This window comes from Amblyomma americanum, chromosome 3 (genome assembly GCF_052857255.1).
Source record: "Amblyomma americanum isolate KBUSLIRL-KWMA chromosome 3, ASM5285725v1, whole genome shotgun sequence".
NCBI lineage: Eukaryota > Metazoa > Arthropoda > Arachnida > Ixodida > Ixodidae > Amblyomma > Amblyomma americanum.
Window position 1 is genome coordinate 94482704 of NC_135499.1, and position 21778 is coordinate 94504481.

Here is a 21778-nt window from a genome sequence, read left to right on the forward strand (position 1 = left end):
CGGTTGATGAGAGATAAAATCAGATGGCAGATTTTGGCACTCCCTGCATAAGGGCCCTATAGTGAGGTGGTCCACCCTGTACTGGTTAGTGTTTTGTACGGATCAATGCTCCGTACGCTAAAAAAGACGCACTGGCTGCTTTTTTTTAGTGCAACATTTTTTCTGACTATTTTATCTTTACTCATTCCCCTAATGTGGAGGTGGCATTGAGTCTACAAAAACACTACACACTTTCTCAATGATTACAAACATTGTTAAATACATCCTGATAAGAACACTGATGGAGAACACTGTAGCTGCATCAATGTGCGTATTAGTAAGACTGTCTACACATTACCTGCTAATTACACCACGTTTACTCTTGCTTCATAAATAGTATACAAATTGCTTTCCGCTACAATTACCATTTTGAACATGTCACATATGGCACACTGCAGATAAAAGCGAGGTTAATTTCTTCAGCTCTGGCTCCTCATCATTTCATGTTGCAAGAAATCTCCTGATGCCCAGGTTTGAAGCTGTTTGCGGAGTCTTCACTGTATTCCTTTTGAGTGCTTTAATTCACTGCGCTTTGCGGTGTGTATTTCTTCGGGCAGAACCCTAAAGTGCGCGCTTACCATGTCACTTGCGGCCTTTGTTCAAATGTACCCGTAAACTAGGGCCCAGTTAAAGTGTGACGCGCTTTTGGACCACTTCTGTGGATGAATACGTGCAATTTAAAGCAGGGTGGTCAATTTTTATACATAACATTCCTGAACATAACTGTCAGCGCTCTTGTGTGCCTATCATATGAAAATTTACAAATCTCAAGAAATTTAAAAGAATAGAGAGATCAAATTTTAATTCGGCTGCAATATATATTGGTTTGAAAGGTAGTAACATAGCATGCGCCAACCAGCGAAAATATTTACAGTAATTTTAGTCGGAAACGTTGTTCTGAAGTTGTATTTGAAACAGCTTCTTCCCGTCATGCATTGTTTACCCGGAATTGCAAAGGCGAGCCCAGGCTTTATTAACGACAAATGCCCTGACATCGAGGGTTCCCACCGCCAGAGGATAAAATGCCCGAACAATTTACCGTCTAAAGCAAAAATGAGGTCTCGCTATCTCTAACTTTCGCCGCCTGTGCAACTGACGCGTTTCTTCTGTCAGGAAACCGACGGTGCCACGTCACGTGTTTGCGCCCCTGTGTGTTCCGGCCAGTGCCCCATGCGCTCATCGTGCTCTGGCTGCTGTTTAGTGGGCAATTTCTGCAACTGTTCAAGCTACACCGTCTCGGGGTACTTTAAGCTCACTTTATTAAAACCTGCGCAGCGTTTGGCAACACTTTTCATAATGAACCAGCCGTGCATTGCAAGTGCTGAGTTTAGCATCTAATGACACGTGGCTGCTTAGCCAACCAGCTCCCCACACTGAGCTCCACGTTGCGACAGTGGTGTTACTACTCAAATTCTAGTTTACATCTGGCCTGCTAAATCCATGTCTGGAACCTACTTGTGATTCCAGGACAATGATCTAACAGTCGAAGTGGACTTATCGATTGTCCTGAGCGCGCCTGCATGCAAAAATGTGCGCAGTATGATTATAGATATGATGTCGCATCCTAATCCTGACATTTCCTTTGACTACTATGTTTGCTAATTTTCCTAAAATTAATTGCTTGAACGTAATATTTTGATATATTCTGATCTCTTCCACAAGGTGACAGCATCTTAGTGAGGTATAAGCTTTTTATAATGAAAAAACACAGACAGCATTAGAACTACTGCCAGGTGACACATCAGAGTGAAGTAAAATGGCCACTACACAGTGCCTCGGCGGCACAGTCACATGGCATAGATGCAACGTAATAATAATAATTCGATTATACCAGTACATGTATAAAATCAGTGCATTTAGTCGCGTCTGCCAGAGCCGTTGGTGGCTTGGCCGGCTGCGCCTGGGGGAGAGGAAAATAAAACACGGCAAAAGACAGAAATTATTAGTGAACCCGAGTAAAGTAGGTGATAAAAGAAATATTAAAACTGATATATTGTCTGTGCTGAACAATTTGTATTAGGCTAACAAAAATGCAAAAGAGAACCAGCGATGTCTCTCGACAAAATGGTCAAAAGAATAATAAGCAGCAGAACACGCCAGTGTGGCTGCAGTGACACAAAGCTATGACCGCATGCTGTATAGGCAACCAAAACGTAATGGACAGGATAAAGCTTCAGAAACAGAGACGCCTTAGCAGTCACTTTAACTTGTATATGAGTTTTGTACAGAATGTGCGGAGGGTAAACTATTGAAGTCGGTTGGAACGTCATGAGCGCGTGTTCTAGTACCACACTTGCTGTAACATCGTGACCTCCAAAAATAGTCTTTGAGCCTTAACCAACCAGCGGAAACCTGCGGAAATAGGAATTCCCTTGATCAGGAATGTTTTAAAACAACCGTCCGCCTAAAAGATTGTTGAAATTGGGCATAGAAAGAATACTGAAACGATCTCCGTCAGTATTCAAGCTTAAATCGTAAGATAAGTTTTCTGACAGGCAGAACAATATAGCGTTAATTTAATTTGCCTGTGAACTGCACAGTGCCCCGTAAATTGCTATTCTTCCATGTTACTGAGGCACCACAAAGACGAGGATGGAGACGAAGATAGACAGAACAAGTTCCGGTGCCTCAATAACATGGATCCGTAACAAATCGCCCGATTTTCCACCCTTCTGCTATTGCATTTAGCAAAGTACACTACCCTATGGCATGGGTTATCATCTTTCTTACAGATTAGAGCGTGTAATATCTTGTACCGTAGGATAGACGCAAAGCGGTGCCACGGTTCTTATCAAAGTAAGCAACATGGTTGTTCTATGAAAGGTCCCTGTCAAGATGCCAGCCCAAGTGTTTTAATACAGATGAACAGTGTAGTATCTCACAAGGGTAAGACGTATAATCTGACCAATGCAAACGACACGATAGTCAATACGAACCTTCTTCAGAGGATTATGGAAGCAGAATTTCTGTGTCTTAGATACATTTGTGCTAATTACATGATTTTGAAACCAGTCAAACGCTTTTGTGGCAGCAGACTATAAAGAATACATCACACCATAGAAATTATTAACAGAAGTTAAAATCAGTGTATCATCGGCGTATTGACAGAGGGAAACGCGTATCACGCTGTGGAGGTCCGTTGCTCAAATAATGTATAGCAATGACGTTTGGAAGTCTGCGGTACGGCGAGATTATTTACCGAGAAACCGCTATGAAGTTGCCCATCTGTTACAAGCTGACGCCTGTCTTGAAGAAAATAACTGAATAACAAGGAGAAAAGACCCCGAAATGCTAATAAGAAAAGCATATTTAAGAACATAATAAAGACTTTCAAAGGCCTTGCGAAATCTAGAAATGTCACCCAGTCAATATCATTCCAATCGAATAATCACTGAAGTCTTCCAGAAATATTTGAGTCATTTTCTTTTACCGTAAACCATATTGACTAAGCGAAAAAATGCAGCTGTTATCGAGTAAGCACGTCATCGTGAGCAACAAATGTTTGTTTAGCATTTGACCTACGAAAGGCAGAATTGAAAATCGAGAATTTTAAATCTTTTACGTGCACCACTTTTATGAAGGGGTCTAACCACTTTTATCAGCTTCACTGGAATATCACCACTTGAAGTTATACGATCGAGCAATGCTAGCAAAACATATCGTTTTTCATATATTCGTAGTCTTTCGTAAATATCGCATTCATATGTTCTGCTCAAGTCATTAATGAATATCTCTTAAATTTCAGGATATTTATTAAATTTTAAACTGAAAACCAAACACCTTAGCTACTCGTGAGAAATTGGAGGCAGGTACGCTGAATCACTAATGCTGCGTTGCAGGGTGCTCAAACATACGTGTAAATTGGTATTGGTAATTACAAAAAAGAAGTAGCTGGAAAATTCCCTGGCAGTATTATGCCGCCGGTGGACGAAAGTAATTACGTATATTAGCTCTGGTAGCAGCGCCCTTGAAGCTGTTAAAGACATCGCGCACGTAACACGATCACTACCGCGCTCTCAAATTTTGTAACGGCTATTCAATCGGGCTTCCTCCAGCCCTTCCCTATGGTAGCATTGCTTCGCCATGGGGGCCGAGTCGGCGCAGTGACACGTTCACGTGACGAAGCGCACAGGCGACGAAGATGGATGTGAGGCGCCGCGTTCGCCCTGTCATCGCTGGCACGCCACGCACCGCTTCTTGCCGGATTCGAGCCAGTGGCGCGCAAGGCGTCGAGGCAGATGCCTCGCACGCTCTCCCGGTAATGGCTTAATTGTTGTCACGTCCTTCGCGCCTCACACCTGCGCGCTTAACTGCGCCGCAGGACGTGACCGGCAGAGCGCGACGGCAACTCAAGTTGAGCGGCACGTCGCTGATGCGCGGACAGTATGAGCGTAGCCCGCGCCGTTATAATTGGCGGCATGTGACCGGGTGTCAGTAATACGGGGAACCCGCGCATTGATCTCTGCAATAAGAAGAGCCAGTTCTGTGCAGTGCTGTGACTCATGCAGGGGGCTTTCACAGAAGCCTAATGACACGCGAGCTTAGTAGCGGCTGGGGTGCGCTGATATTGGGAGAGTTATGAATGACAATCAAAGGAAGCCTGCGAAGAACTTGAAAACCAGTATATAATTGTGATGTCTATAGACAAAGGAAGTAACGGTGGACGGTATTTTTTCTGATCAACCCCGCGGAATGGGGCGATTGCATAAAGAAATGTGGGAAATTGCTCTTTGCAGCTTTTTATTACACCAGTGAACGATTATAGGAAGCTTTATTCGCTAAAAAAACAAGACAATAAATGATAACGCGTGGCAGGGCGGTAATCATGCGCTAGGAGAGTTGAACTATTGACCTACAAACTGGTTGTAATTTTACACGATTTTAAAAAGCGCAGTAAAACGTACAAGACCGCAAATTGTCGTTCCACATACACACCATGCAAATAAGTACGCCCTATGCACATTAACGCGCTCCGTGCACATACATACGCACTTCAATAAGTGAAGAGAAGCGGGCTGGATTATAAGGGATCGAGTTTGAGCCGAAAGAAAATTGGGTAAAGGAATTTTGCCTGCACACGGATATGAGAGTGGGAAATCATTTAGCCCACTTCTAGCCACGAGCGCAAAAATATTTTGATTTCCCACTCGCAAGATACCATACGCATGATAAACAATTCGGACACCATGAACATGCGTAGTTCTTCCTTTAATATAAAGTTCAAGATACGAGAGAATATATTGGTTTATCACTTTTCGATTCTCACTGCTTGCCAACAGAAACAAGGCTGATATGCATCTTCGACTAAGAGCGATTTCAATAAAAAACGGCGGAGGCAATCTGGTTTCCCGCGCTTTTATGCTTGAGATGCGCATAATATGCTTTACATACTAAACCTTATGCGCGCAATTAGACACATTAATTCTGACAATTAATCGGCAGGTATTGCTTCCATTTATCTGCATTGTTTTCGCGGGACTGAGAGGAACAGAGATGAATGTTTGTATGAAGATACTTGGTATTTTATGTATATTCGCAAAGCTTCTTCAGATTAAGCTGTGGGTTCGAAGCGACCTTGAAAGATAGAAAGGAAAAAAGATACGGTGAAAGGTAGAAAGGACGGCTAGCTTTTCTTGAGGCAAACGAGGAATGACAAATGGAGAGACTTTCTTGCTTAATTGCCGCACACTCTGGTTCAGATGGCCATTTATTATTTATTTATTTATTCGATCATTTGAGAACCCTCTACATCTCATGAAACAATATTACAGAAGGAAACACAAAAAGTAACAATATAAACTAAAGGGTTCATGTGAAAGGGGAAAATCGCAGTTGCAAAGCAATGTTAGTTTCTTTCGAAAATGAACAAGGAAAGCAATAAAAATCAATGACTTCTCCACTTAATTACAAAGTGTCAGGAATATAAAATATGAACCACACATCACGCACTACGCACTTTCAGGATACAGTGCTTGAAGAGTACAAAACACAAAAATGAAACACTAAAAGGTACAAGGCATTAATTACAACAAATGAAGCAGAACGCGATCAGTAGGTTACACTAAACACTAGAAATCGAGACAATGGCATGGAAAGAAATTAGGTAATAAATTGTCCTGTTGCTTTTCTCAGAGCCAGAGCTCGGTTTTCGTTTGCATTAGAAATGAGGTTTCGATTGCCGCAAAAGAAAGTTTAGTGAATAAATGTCATTACACCGTCTCTTTAAAACAACCACCACCTACACCAGCATGCTGGACGGAATATGCAACCCGTTCGTAGTGGGAAACTGGTGTATTCTGCCGCGTATCGCACTGTGACTGCGTAGTGCCTATAATAGCCAACCGACAAAAACTGACTATGGGATAGCCTCGCGGTAACTAAGTCACGTGCGTACTACATGCGGCTCCGTAAACAGTCTCTGAAACATTCAGCTTTTTCCCATCCTTTCCATTACGATAATGGAGCAGTCATAAGGGCTTTCATCGTCGCGCCTCACAATCGTAGCTCAGACATGTCACTTGAATGGACGATTTCTCTTTCGGTCTCTTTACAGCACGTGAACAACGCGCATCCTTGCCCAGGCAAGCAGCGGCCGGAAGGTAAGTTAATGGTTTAAACCAACCCCACCTTCCAGGGCGAGGTATCATTAGGATGAACTGCAGTGAGTCCGAAACTAGGGATACTCTATTGTGGCTGTTAGCATAGAATTTTCCAAATATTAGCGCCTTCAAAACGCGTGGAGGGGCTTTGCTTGGAATTCTGGGCTTTGCAATTTACTCTTATTTATCTCACCCTTATTGTTCGTGAAGCGCTTTGGAGCAGTAACTATGATACTCATAGTGTTTGTTCACGATAGCTGTCTAACCTCACTGAAAATCCTTTCACGCCAAAAGACCACACGCACACAATAAGTTGTAGACGATGCTAGACAGACTGCCCAGAAATCGAAACTTTAGATGCCTTCTTGCTCGAATAACAAGCTTTTTATGGGTCCCTGTGAACCTCCAGTCATTTTGTAAACTTTCCAGGAGTGCCGAGCGAATGTTTTCCCGACTAGAATGTTTGGTTTCACGCTTTTTTTTTACCTCAATTGCATACACTGCGCTGCTTCTGCTGTTCGCCCTTCGCATGACTGTTCTGCGAAACGCATTTCTGTTTCTAAGAAAGAAATAAAAATAAAAATTTGGGATCCCCTACGCTGATATCACGTATTTTGTTCCCGCCGCGCGTTCACGAGAAGTGCTCTTACCTGCCGTGAAAAAACAGGAGTGGGCACAGGCAAGCACCGTTACAACTAACTCTTTTCCGTCGCCTAGGCGACGAATGCACTGGGCCACGTATTTGGCATTTTCTTTTTTTGTTATTTGCTTTCTTACCGAGGGCGGCGAAACGATCAAAAACCTGCGACGTTCGTCAACAGGTATTCTTGTTTTTATTTTTAAGACAAAAAAGATAAAAAAGTGCGTGGGGTGTTTTTAGGCGTTGTGGTAAGCTTCGGATTCTGAACCAAAGCTTAGAACGACCCACACTAGTGTTCGGAAAGCGAAAACCGCCTGAATATATGACACGTGTGGGGAACGTTAGAGGCGTTGCGTAAGAGGCCTCCTGTGCTACGACACACGCAAGAAATAAAGGGTGCGCATACCTCGCCTTGGTTGCAGGTATTTCACCTTAAAAAAATAAAAATAAAGGAAGCGGGGCAGGGGTAATATATAAAAATGGCGTCCCCTTCTTCAGATATGCAGCTTCACTTGGAACGGCTACTGGGAGTCGCATTCGCTTTCGCAACGCCCCGAAATACCAATGAACCACGCGCCTGTCCCATATGCTTATGAATAGGAATGTTGCTCAAAGGCTGCGCCGTTAGACTGCTCTGCTGTGGATAGGGCAGGTAAAGTGCCATATGAATACTGCTGATCAACCTTGCTATCTTTTTGCGCTCCAGGGCGCAGCCAATATGACATTCTATCTTGCAACAAAGCCGTTGAATTTATTTGCCTTGCCGGGACGCGCGAGCGGTATCTCTGAAGTGGACCTAAATAATTTAAGAAGTATGTTGCGCGAATTCATGGACATTAGCTTTTATTTTCTGTTATGGCTAGAAAAAGTCGCGGTTTATGCTCCCACAGCCACAAGTTCTCCTGAAGTCCATGTTCTCTAATAAAGTTTCATGCAATTTCGTACAGAATTTATATGGTCGAACCACTAAGTTCCTGCAAGCAGCCACCTGTATATTATCATGTGTAACGTGTAACGTCGCTACTAATATCAGTAATATGAATACGTGCAGACCCCGAGTGAATGACAGCTGGTGCAGAAAATAGCAACTGCCACTGAAGATGTCATATTGAACGGTTTGCGTGTTTTCGATGTAGAATGGGCTGGTGCGGAGTACCAGTTAAACCAACCCTGTATGAGTATTATCACCCGCCTGCTCGCAACTGCTCGCTTCCCTAATTCCTCAAGGGTGACTGTAGCAACGTCTTCAGTCGTTGTTTTACGGGTGCTTCAGTAATGCAGAAGGACATTAAGGGGGCACTTTGCTGACCTAAAGTGCGGCGAGGCGAAAGCCCTCCGCGCGGTGTTGCTGCTTGTGTCTGTGATTTATGGTTAAGATGTTGATTAAGTACGCAATTGTTTGTGTATCTTAAGTGCTGGAGACACTGGAGGGCGTTTGGGAGGCATCCATCGATCCGACGCCTTTCTGCAAACACTCTTCAGCGTCCTAGACAAGGAGAAATATGTATGCGTTGGGAGGAAGTAGCGGAGTCGTTAGCACGCTCATCTGCGGGACAGAAGGATGGTGGTTCAAATCCCATCGTGCAGGAAGGTCTTTTTTTTCTTATCGAGTCGAAGAGTGTCACGGACAGACGGACGGGCGGACACCGCGAGTATATATGAACCATCAAAGGCTATCACCTTAAAAATGGCCGGGCACAGAGAGGGTCACTATCAAATGACCCTAGGAATTTCCCACTGTAACCACCAGGGCCCTTTGTTTTATCAACATCCTGCTTAACACAGAAACCAGCTTTGAGTTGCATACCGCATCAACGAACAAATTTTTCGGAAGCAGCGGGTTTTGGTTTTGTTTAAAGCTACAGCTCTAACAAGAAGAAAAAAATGTCGCGGCCGAGGAAATGCTTGGAAGCAATATTGGGATAAGAGTGCGTAATCTAGGATGGTAATATCCTAAAGTCGCAAGTCCTGCATTACTATACGGTTATTATCTATGACATACCTTGCATTAACCTGCATTGCTCCTTCCTCCTGGAATCAAAATCGAAACTTCGAATTTGAAGAATGTTTGTTTCCATACTGACATCCATGAACAGTGATTATTTAGGAGTGCTTGTAAGCGGATTAGAATTTGGTCACTCGATACATAAGGTTTTGGACGTCCGACCACCCGCATTCAGTCACAAAATGTTAGCTGTTAATTGCGTTGCTTTTTCGTGGCACGCTTAAAAATCTGGAAGGTCTAAAAATCTCGAGATAAGCAGAAAGAAAAAGCACGTATAAAAAGGAAGGTGGGCGATATTTATATTTGGGCGAGACTCCTGCCAACAAATATATTGCGAAGTTTAAGCACGCATTTATTACATTTTGTCGTGCTTTTCATTGTTTTCGTGGGTCATAGTGCAACGCGAAATGACGCTGGGAGGATTGAGATCCAAAGGCGTATTGTGGCCTAATGCATTGAACTCGAAAACACAGCTGCATCTTGTGAAAAAAATAGCGTCAATCAAGAGTGCACAAGCAGCCTCCCAAGAAATTACGCCCAGGATCGGTGCCTGTCAGGCGGAGCTAGTTACTTTGGCTACAGGAGCAGTGCACGTGAACTGCACGGTGAGAAATTTGCTGCAACATTTACCGGCATTGGGCTAGCTAAACGAAAGCTGGAGGCAACAGTAACCCAGCAATACTTCAAAGCACTGCCACCCTTTCCAGAATTTTGACTAAACATTTGAGCTAGTACGCGTTGTACACTTGTTCCTAAGGAGGCAGTGATCGTGACAGCCGAAGATAATGTACTTAGGTTTTGCAAGGTTAAGTTAGGCCCTTACATGATCAACAAATATATCACAAGACAGACTTGTCTATTAAACAGCGTGCGCTAACAGGACGTACACAGGAAACTTGTAGACAGAGGAAAGAAGCGCAACTTCCAACTTTAATGACACGAAAGGATGCCAGACGCTCTTTTATATCTGCTGGGGTGATGGTGTGCGAAATGAATGACAGAGGCAAACAACTTCAAACATCGGCAAACAAATTACAATAGGCAATTTTTTAGACCTGTTACTTTTCTATTTAAATTCTACTGCTGTGTCATTCGATGAAAAATTTTTCGTCCAAAAGCAAGGAATATGTATAGGGTCTTCAGTAGCGCCCGTCTTGTGCGAAATGTTTCTAGCCTCACTCGAGCGGAAACTTGAGGGAAGCTTGTGTAACAAGGCAGTCTCTCGTATCTTTAGACACGTGGATGACTATCTAGTGCTTATTGATGTACCGGCAGGGTGTGACACAGTCTGTTATCACGAAAATTTTGTGTGATTTTACTTCTATGTCGACAGGTCTAAAATTTACGCATGAAAGAGCACACAGCAATTGTCTTCAGTTTTTTAATCTGCAACTTTCCTTCGCCTGCAAGCACGTATGTTGGATGTATCCACCACGATGAAAAAAGTCACTTTTGGCTTAAGATAGTTTCCATTACAAGCTAGTTAAGCGTGGCATATTGTTCCTCTGCTTAAAATCAGCCTATTGACAAATCTTGCCCGCAAAAGATAGGTGAAAGTTTCCAGTGCCAGATTGGAAGAATTCTGTCAGCAGGCTATCCAGCGCACTTCATTACCAGCGTGTCTGAAGGCCTTCTTCAAAAACTGAAGAATCCAGGTGACAAACGAGAGTTTCAAAAGAAACCTTTGCAGGTCATACCCTACCTACATGGTTTTTCGCACAATTTGAAAAAAGTTGCTTCCAGGCACGGGGTGCAGCTGGTTTATTCAGCTCCCTGCAAGCTGGCAAAACTTTCCCCTATGGTTTCCAGTAAGCGAGTTAAGAAGTCCTGTCACATCAAAGATCAAAAAAAGTTCACAGTGTGTACTGCCAATGTGGTGTACGAGATCCCTTTGACGTGCGGCAGAGTTTACGTGGTACAAACAGGAAAACGTTTTAATGAGCGCGCCCGAAAGCACAATGTGACCTTTAATAGCAAGACAGGAGGTAACCTTCCTATACACTGCAGCTAATGTAAAGATTGCCGTCCCAAGTTCCACGAAACAAGGTTCCTAGCCAAGGCAACGGACAAGACTGAAAGAGAAGTCATTGAGGCCTTTTACATCGACCAAAGAAAAGACAAATGCGTTAGCATGCCTTCTATTCTTCTTTCTATAAAGGAACTATCCTTTTTAGATGGTTTCGTCTAGGTTCTTATGTTTTTTAGCAGTAATCTCATACTCTGCATTCCCTTATGTTGTTCCTTTTTTACGGTTTTTTATGCGCCTTTTGCACGCCGCTTTATGTGCTTTTTACTTTTCTTCTTTTACATATGCTTCGTGTTGTTCCTTACGTTTTCTCTGCTCATGTTTTTGCACTTCATATCAACCGTTATCTGCTCATGTTTTTGCACTTCATATCAACCGTTATCACTCTTTAGTCACCTGTTGTTACATTCAGCTTTTCGGTCTGCATGGTGAGCTTTGTTACGACATGCGTTTTTGTTTTTTTTGTTTTTCTGTTTGCCGATGTTTGAAGTTGTTCGCCTCTGTCATTCATTTCGCACACCCTCACCCCAACAGATATAAAAGAGCGTCTGGCATCCTTTCCTGTCATTAAAGTTGGAAGTTGCGCTTCTTTCCTCTGTCTCCAAGTTTCCTGTGTACGTCCTGTTAGCGCACGCTGTTTAATAGAGATGTACCAACTAAACCGTCAGAAAGTTCTACTACAGACTTGTTTAATGCCTGAGCGCTGCGAAGGCGTGGATATGACAGGTTCTTGTGGAACTTTTTATTAGTCATATGGCGTGCGACCAACCAAAGGGCTGCATCAACGAAGGACTGTTAGCTAGAAACTAATTAGGATTACCGTTGTGATTGTTTTGGTGCAGTCTAGCGCAGCAACAGGTCTCTCTGACCGCTAAAGTTGCTACATTGCTGCAAGTCCAAAAACGGTCCAAACAGCGCGGTTATTTTCTGCTAAGTAACTATTTTCTTCTTCGCCTTCTGCTTTCTTGGTTACTGTAGCTTCTAGACAGAATCAGTGATACTGATTACCCCCTCCACCCCCGCACCCCCTGCAGAGTTCTTTTCCTGTATTCTCTGATTCGTGGTTCATTTAAAGCCATATTCCAGTCAGCTGTGTCCTCACCAACCTCTTTGCTGTCTTGTCGTCTTGTCCCAACTGTTACGCCAAGACCATCTAGATGAGTAAAGACTGAGTCAAAGCTTCCCAAAGTGTATTATCTGCTGTTCCACGGTACATTAGAGACCTACGATGTCGGTGAATCTACCAAGGTCCTATGGGGAAAGGTGAATCTCCTCTCCATCCACTAGATGTTTTTGTCTCAGAGGTGCCAAATTCACTAGAAGGCTCGAAATTCCATCATGTATCTTGGAGACGTTTTACCACAGCTGCTACAACTAGCTCAGCTTAAGCCTGCACTACTTTATCTCCTGCGACTCAGTTAAAACACGGTCCATCTTCCCACGTACGTAGGTCTTGCTTCTTGTTCTCCTTGGGTGCAGTGTTGTACGTTCCAAGTTACTCTGACAGCTGCGGTGCTTATATGATATCATCGCATGGCCGCGATTAAGTGCCCGTCCTGTAAATAGGCCGGTGATATTCCGAAGATCCTTGATAATGGAATCTTGAGCGGACTGAATTATAAAAAGACCGCAGACTGCATCACTCGCAAATAAACCATCTGAGTACCGGCACTGACAAGGAAGAATTTGTGCGCGCGCAATGCTGAGTGCTATATGCCCGCTTAGATTGATCTTCTGGCAGGTCGTTTTGTTACCACGTTTTTATTCCTCACGGAATACGCGATATACACAATCTTGCAACATGAAAGTAGTTTAAATCTGCATGCTTATTTCCGACTACGCCTTAATAAAATAAACAGTATATATTCGCCGTGTTGAGAACCACACTGCATCTGACAGCAAATAAATTGCAACTGCTTGATTTAGAAAACGCAGAATCTACAAAACCTAAGAATACATGCGCACAGCAGTTCCATCTTTTTTTATTTTTTATCGTAGAGACATGTCACACACATATAATACGTATCGATAACATTTGGGATGCAGTATATGAAGACAAGTGAAACAAAAAGCAACTAAAGAGCGAATACATAACCTGCAAACATCCAGTAAACAGTAAACTATTTCAAAAACAGCATTTCGCTGCTGCTCAGCAGAACTGACGTGACACTGAGCACGGGTCGTAAGTCTTGAATTAATGCTTTGCATGGGTAAGGCGTTCAGGAAATAGTGGTGCGAACCTATTAGCCAAATATACAATTTTCTAAACTTGCCATATTGCTTTTTCAGTTGCTTTCCGTGTTTATTTCGATAATTTTGCTAGAGAAACATTGTCCTTTCCGCTTCCGAACATAAGTTCTGATCATTGCTCAGTTGTCATGCTTTTAACCGCTGGCGCATATAAGTGCGCTCAGTGTGCCTTCCAGCACAGAGGCTGTCAGAGTTTCGTTCGCGAAGCAGTGGGAGCCCAGTGGTGTTATAGGTGCACTAAAGAGGAATCTCAACTCGCCTTTTTACCGCAGGAACTCTATCTACACCTTTGAGCATTCTTAAAAACTTCGGATTAGGGATGATTGCTCTAATCAAATCAGATTAAACGTCCCGGCTCCCGCCTTTTTTTTTTTTAACTGAAAGCGGTTGTAGGAGGAGTCAACCAACGCGTCACCCAGTCCCGCGGCGGCTTGCCGCTCTGCCATCGGTGGAGTGATACGTAAATTAAAGAGTCAACATGTATATTTATTTCCGTGGGCCTGATTTATGGCTATATTGTCTGTGACTGAAACTGTTTATTCACAGGAACGTAAAAAACAAAATGAAAGCGAAAGCCGCCACTGGACTAGCTGAAAGGCAGTCCACGCGTTGGTTGACTCCGCCTACCTACCGCGTCGAGTTAAAAAAAAAGGCGGGAGCCCTGACGCTTAATCCAACTTAATTAGACAATCAGCCGCACAGTACAGTAATTCGAAGTTTCGTACAATGCCCAGGACGCGTAGATAGAGTTCCCTTGGCAAAAAGATGTATGCATGAAGATTCCTTTTCAGTGCACCTTTAATAAGTGACATGATGAAATGAAATGAAAGTTTTCTTTTCTCTTTATACACTACAGTGCAGTGCGAATAATAGCTACCACTGGGCAAAAGGCTGCTAAAGGCAGCTTGAGGAGGCGCCCAGTGACCAAGATACACAAAAAAACAATGGGGTCACAATGCAAGATTTACATAAAACAACATTTCCGGAAAAAGATTCAATATAGATTGCATTCTGTAGATTCATTCAGTGTAGATTGCATTCTGTAGGAACATCATTTACAGTGGCAACAGAAAGAACTTACAATACAATAATTATTGGCTTTTTACAAGGTTTCGGCAGTGCCTTCAAAAATCCAAAGCTTGGAAATTAGCTTGTATGGCCAGATATGGCATTCAAGTACTGTTCTCAGTTGAGAAAAAAAAATTGGGAATTTATGTGCCGTAGTAGACAAGAAAGCAAAGGCAAAAAACATAAAACAACCGGTATTAGAGCTGCAAGATAAACGATCAAAATAAGTTCACGCCGTGTGCTGAAAGGGTAGTCTATGACATTGAGTTTTCTTGTGGCAAGAAATACATCTGCCAAACGGGAAATTGTGCGAACACCTGTCTACATCAGCATAATACCTCGTTAAAAGTCCCCCCATCGTCTAACCGTGCGTTACATAACAGAGATTGCCCCCTGAATAATATCCCTTGTTCCCCCGATAAGAAAATGTGCACACCTCTTTTCCATGAGATGAAAGTTATTTGCAGGCGTAGGGAAAAATTAACAAGGGAACGGTGTGAGGCATATGTTATCCTCGTGAATGGGGACACATGTGTAAGCACAGCTTCGGTGCTTCTTCATGATTGTGGGAATAAGAACCTCGATTCCCATGGTTAGAAGCGTTTTCGAAGAAGGATACACCCTGGTTGTTTTCTGAAGTGTATTGATACCTGTGTTTTTTTTCAATAAGCCTCAGTTGTGAGTCAGCGCTTATCCTTCTTTCTTCGTTTTTGTCCGCCGTGGCAGCGCTGTTGTTTACTCTTACCTTAGCTGGTTCCGGGATATTCCTTCAAAACATACGCTCTTCTCTGCAAGAATGCTCAGGTAATGATCGACATTAGGGTGTAAGGACTCTTTACTGTACATAATGCGGCTAGTAGGTAGAGGCCAGAGTAAGTGATGTCGCGCATTGTACGGGCATATATAATGATTCAGACTTCAAGCTGTCGCTATAAGTTCGTTATTTCTTACAGCTGCATATTTGTGCATGCGCTATATTCGAACGGATACAAGGCATTATTATTACATGGTGGGGTCTTTGAGTCCACCTTGTGATATCAAAGATACATTGTGTCATGGCGCTCCTTGGCCATAGACGCCCTTGTGCCATAAGAAATCATAATCCAGCCAATTCATCCATCGAATGTTCAGAATACCAAAATACTTAAAGAACGAGTGCTATGGGAATTCCAAGGTAGATTTTCAAATAATCTGACGGCCGTTTTCTGTGGAACCAGTAACATAAAAATATTTTGTTTGGTGGTTATACCCCGCAAAGTTATGTAGTAACTAATATCGGGAGTATATATGCGTTATAGATAACACCCTTTACTTGCATTGGCGGAGTATATCTATGGCGGCGCAGGACACCATTCATGGTGGGTGAACAGCGCAACAAAGGCGGGACAAAGGCAAGACAAGCGGATACCATCAATTTCGGATCTAGCTGATTCTTAATCGAAAGCTAATCGAAGAGCTTTCGGCAACTATTATCAAGGCCCATATCACCGCTACAAAGCGCGAAACGCATTGCAGCTGTCGCAGGCGTTCGTTGATGCTTAAGGCAGCCACACGCACCCTAATCAGGGGAGCTGCACTGTATGCGCGGTCTGCAGAATAGTGTTTTCAACTAAAATTGCGATTTCGCTCACCCGCTGAATCTTGAACCGACCGAGAGTGGGTTCTCGAGTGGCCTGATTGCTAGCGATGCTTTTATCAGACTGAGTTGGTCGCACGCGAATGAGTTGCATAAAGATGTGACTAGCTTACACTGCTGCGTCAATGATAATTTCGTTTCCGTCACGAAGGACTCGCAGTGGGTTGTGTACAGAGAATAGTAGACGCGTTTCTGAAACTAGCCTAGTGATTGAAGTTCACCCGTGAAATAGCAAAAAATGTCACAACATTTAGGAGTGGATTAGCGCGTTGCACATGGCACATGTTAGTTGACAGTATCGAGGAGGGTCCCTAAGCCTGTGATGAATTTTAATTCGAGCTATTCGAATTCGCAAAAACAACGTATTGTCTCGTCCTGCATTCGTTCAGAGGTATTGAAACCATGAGAACATCGATTGAGCAAAAGCGTCCAAAGCACTCTTCCTGGTGAAGGAAAGCTGACACTCTAGATGCCACATTGAGTAGGCAGTGCAGAAGACTGGTTTTGAAAATGATCCCAAAGGAAGCAATTGTAAAAGGCCAGTGAGAGTGGGCGCTTGTGTTGTGTTTTTTTATTCTTCATCGATTTCTTTTTGAGCTCATTAACCACGCACGCGTACCAAGTAGGCCAACTCCTCATGTTAATGTGAAACGCTAAATGTTTCCAGCCATTGACTGAAATGGATATCTTTCGTTCAGGTTTAGGCACGTATTTTAGGCCCGGCACGAAAGGTGTGCCTTCAGCGGATCACATTCTCAGTAAACTTCATGCTATCACCTAATTGGTCACATCAGTACCGCGCGGTCGGAGCCTGCCAAGGACCCACGTGAAAACCGGGATGTTTACGGGGTCCCTATAATAGGCAGAAGTCGTACGCATGAAAGTAAGGGAGGCATGTATAGTACAAATAAATGTACCATACGAATTCGTTGTGCATCATCATGCAATATGGTTTTGATTTTCGTGAATGCGGTTGCTCCCTAAGGTGTGGCTGCACCCTTGTCTTGTCGAAGAGCAATCACGAGCGCATCCGGAAAGCTTGAAGGCTGCTAACAATGAGAAGGGTCGTTCCGCCTGCATGAGCAGGCCAGGAATTGCTTTGCTGAATAGTGAAGCGGAGCCCGTAGAGACGATAATCCGTGATATTGTTCTCCGGCTTGCTCAAAGATTTGTGATGTCAACTTTTGTGTAAAGTCTCGCTGTGTCGTCGCTTTATATTTACGGCCCCTTTAAGAGCACCAGTGGAGTAGAGGCTGCACGAGGGGTCTTGTTCCTGCAGTGACGCAACTCGCCGCTGCGTGAACAAGGACGACGAGGTGACTCATGAAAGGAACACCATTTTCCCGTTGTCGGGATGCGTTTCCAGCCACTCGCTCTCTCTGCACAGAGTGACTCTAGTGACGGGCTGTTCATCAAGCGGCGCGCAAACGAGCAGTCGTGGAACATTTTTGTAGTTATGCAATTTTGCGCATACTCTCAGGCTAGGTCTAAATATAGTTGTCCCACGACAAAACCATGGCATGTTGTACCTTTCCTTCTGTGAGCAGCGACGGTGCGATCCGTGCTCTCATTTACCCGCTGCACCGTGAGGCAAGTGAGTGCAGCAGAAATTAAAGCATGCCAGATGGAAGCGCTTGACGACTGCGGTAAACAGACATGGAAAGAACAATAAATGTACATTGAATGTGAGGGGGGGGGGGTCCCGCTAGAGAGCAGGCGTCTCCCACATTGCTGCCGCGCTTGTCGCTTAAGCGGGTCAGCACGACATAGAGCTGAACGGATCATGTCCGACTGCCGCTGCGGCGGCCTATCGGGTGCTTTGAAAAAAAGAAAAAGTTGTTGGGCAAGCTCTAGAATGCGCTCTCTGATCGAAGCGCGAATGGCCTTCCGGCCGCTGTTTACACGCTCTGAGCGAATGCGCAGTTCGAGAATGCCGCTTGTGTACCGTATTAGTGACTCCAATACGGCAAAGAAACAAACCTCAAAGGTTTACGAGAAGCCTGCTGGCGTTCAGTACTTCATAGCGCATGGTAAGAATAGTATGTTTCGCAGCGTGCGTGCAACAGACTATTTCAGATTGAATCGTTTCTTGCTCATTGCGGTGCGGCGCAGAACGTCTTTTCTGCGGTCGCAAATCCATCCTGGGTTCATCTCGGAACATTAAAATACGATGTGTCATCGCTCGATCTTACAGAGCAGATCTTATGCTGCTCATACAGAAAAAACTTCGGTTCGCGCTTAATTGCGCTGTGTGCTATAAAAGCACCGACCCAAACACAACAATCCTGCGGCGTACATCACTAACAGATCGGTAGCTATCACAGGAACTAGCAGTGAAGAATTTAGCATATGCAGCAAACTTGTAGTGTCGAGGGAAAATGTGTACACGTCGCCAGCATCGAGCCGCGCCTGGCACGCAAGAAGGGCAATGGCGCAACGGGGAGCCCTGGAGCTTGAAAAGCGGAGGTAGTTGGCTCTGCACTTCCCGGTCGCTCTCTGTATGCTTTTTTCTCTCTATCTCTCTCTTCCCTTAAGATTGTGCTTCAGTTCGCAGTGAACGCACTCCACGAAGGTTATTTGCTTCTTTGCCGCTATCTCAGATTTTAGCCGATGTTTGTCTGTCTGAAGCATCAGTCTGTGTCCTGGCACGGGAAGAGCAACCTGGGTCTCACAAGCCGCACCGGTGGCAGCACCTGCCACCTCAGGATAGTGGCGCATCGCCTAATCGCTTTACCGCTGCATCAGGATTTGCATGGGATTCGAGCGATCTATGAATGCAAAGTATAGGGGCAGAGCATCCGCCTCGCATTGGGCAGGTGTTGGGTTCGATCCCCAGAGCTTAGCGTCGCCGTGTGCCCACCAGTTTCTAATGGGTGGAAGATCTCCCCCGGCCTGGTGCTCGGCTTTTCTGGCTTTAAATGCTTTGGAAAAGGGTGTTGGACCGAAGAGTTGTGCGGACGGGTTAGTGATTCACTGCGCCGTCAAACAGCCCTAAATCCGCATCGTGCAGATTTAGGGCTGCAATCCGCCTCGTATGGTTTAGAGATGCCCAGCCTGCATATATAGGCATTAACCTATTAAGTCTATCGAGTTATGCTCTTAAGGCGGATCTTAAGGCGGAGTCTGATTTCGCCGATCTTTCTCCGAAAGTTTCTTGACCTTGAAAACCGAGCTTCCAACTGAAAACGGAGTGCAAACCAAAGTGCGAGGGCACCTAATTCGCATTTGACCTAACCTTGTCAAACTGGGCGCTGTTTATGTTTTTTTTTCTGCTCAACAGGTAGCAGTTGTTGTTTCCTTTATCGCCAGCTACTTGACGCAGCGCAGCAGTGGCTGACCAGGTTGAGGCCAGTTCTTTTTTTATTCGCCACACTGAACTCTACAAGAAATAACGAAAAAGAAAAGACGAAAACGAAAACTGCGCCTAAGGCGCCCGTGTTTTGTGCGATGTCAATGCACGTTAAAGATCCCCAGGTGGTCGAAATTATTCCGGAGCCCTCCACTACGGCACCTCTTTCTTCCTTTATTCTTTCACTCCGTCCTGTATCCCTTCCCTTACTGCGCGGTTCAGGTGTCCAACGATATATGAGACAGATACTGCGCCATTTACTTTCCCCAAAAAGAAACCAACCAATCATCAATCTAAGATGTCTTAAAAGCCGCTGCTGTATGGGGAGCAGTTCTGTATTCGTCGTTCTCTCTTTCCTGCTCATGATCCCGCGCATTCCCCAATAACTCGCCAAGAGGATCGGATACGCCAGTGGTTACTGCCACCGCACGCGTAGCTTTTCTCCTTAAACGTGATCTATAATTTGCTAATCATACTTTCACCCCTATGTACCTTTTCTTTACGTTATGGCTGAAGAGCTGAATGGTGCTATAGCTAAATTTCTCTCGTACATAGACACGTAACCGATAAACCTTTTTATGCTTTACAGCACCCATACTCGCCACGAAGATTAAGTTTTTCGTTGGCCCCACGCACTGCGCAGCAGTTTTTTTGAATGTTTGTTTCGGTTACCTGGAATGATATTCGCGAGTACAATTCGTCCAGCGCTACTCGAGTAGCGAGCGAGTAGTTGTGTGTTGCCCAGAAAGATCTGTTGAACAATTACATCGTTGAAACAAGGGTGTTCTGAACAGTATGGGCCGAAAAAGCAAGATCCTTAGGAAAGCGGTAAAAAGTTTGGCACTGTTCGGAAACAGTTGATTTCAGTTTTCATTTTCTCCTGTAGAGTATACAACGGGAACGTTAAAGAGAGGTACGTCCGTCCACTGGAGGTGATTCGAGCAGCTTTTCAAGTCACCGATGCTAACTGCATGTCGTACGTAAAGTTCTGAAATATAATTGCACAACCGAAAAGCGTGCGCTCGCACACACACATAAATTGCACATAATTGCATGGGAAATAGAAATATCATACAGAATCAATATTTATTCTTGCGCAATCGTAAAAAACTTAAACCTGAAGCATGATGTTGCGAAATGTATTCATGAAGATTTCTCAGACATAACTGGCTTGCTTACGAAAAAATGCACAAATACAACTGCAGAAATTTATATATTTTGTCGGTTAGCAAAAGCGTTAGGAATGAGCCGAATACCTGATTATCTAGTCATCTAGCGAGTCGTTAATTTCTGTCTAATTTGAGCGCAAGTTCCCATTCGGAAAATCATCATCATCATCATCATCATCAGCCTGACTACACCCACTGCAGGGCAAAGGCCTCTCTCATGTCTTTCTAATTAACCCTGCGCTTTGCCAGCTGCGCCCACGCTACGCCTGCGAACTTCTTAACCTCGTCCGCCCACCTTATCCTCTGTCCTTTTATAAACACTATCAATGAAGAGGGCGAGTAAAGGTAATAAGGGCTCCTCCTCTTCATTTCCCGTTTGTTAAATATTACACGAAGATGGACATGACCGTGAGAGGCAACGAAAGAAGTAACAATACTCAAAGAACTACAGGGTATCTGCGGTCATAAAACATAAGCGCACGCATTTGGAATATTAATGCGGAGCTTGCGATTCTCTGCTCTTTTCTCTCAGGAAAAAAAAAACGGTCTAAAGTAGGACACGCGCTAAGTAGACAGCATTGTATCCACATATAGGAGTGTTCGCGCTTGACAAAGAACAAAATTGATAAAAGATTTAAAATGCTTGAAATCAAAAATTTGGTACACCTAATAAAAGAATGAAGAATCACTTAACTCGCTTTGATAAAGAACTTCAACCTTCAAACCAAACAGGAATTTGAAACAATAGATATGCTACTGTGGCACAGGTCGCAAGCAAATCGTAGTATACTTGGAGGTCCATGTACAGAAAGGCATCTTTGGTGCTAATAACTGAAACACTGACACCTGAATAAAGCTCAAGAAAGGCTTATGGAGAATACAAACTGGTCGAAGACTTTATATGTTAAAATAATTGACTGTCATTGCAACAGATGAGAATAAAAAAACGTTTACTCCTGGAAACGGTCAGTAACAGCCAGTATACGAACCAAAGTTG

The 21778-nt window shown here is 43.9% G+C and overlaps 1 protein-coding gene across 2 annotated transcripts in view; it reads left to right on the top strand.

Annotated features, from left to right (window-relative positions):
- LOC144124731 (diuretic hormone receptor-like) overlaps positions 1 to 21778 on the top strand; it is a 183602-nt gene that overhangs the window by 44411 nt on the left and 117413 nt on the right. Inside the window, exon 2 of one of the 2 annotated variants that reach the window (XM_077657588.1) lies at positions 6593 to 6638. The exons of the other annotated variant lie outside the window; for it this stretch is intronic. The gene's annotated coding sequence lies outside the window, so the exon portion shown is untranslated. The remainder of the gene's footprint in view (positions 1 to 6592; positions 6639 to 21778) is intronic. 2 annotated transcript variants of the gene reach the window in all.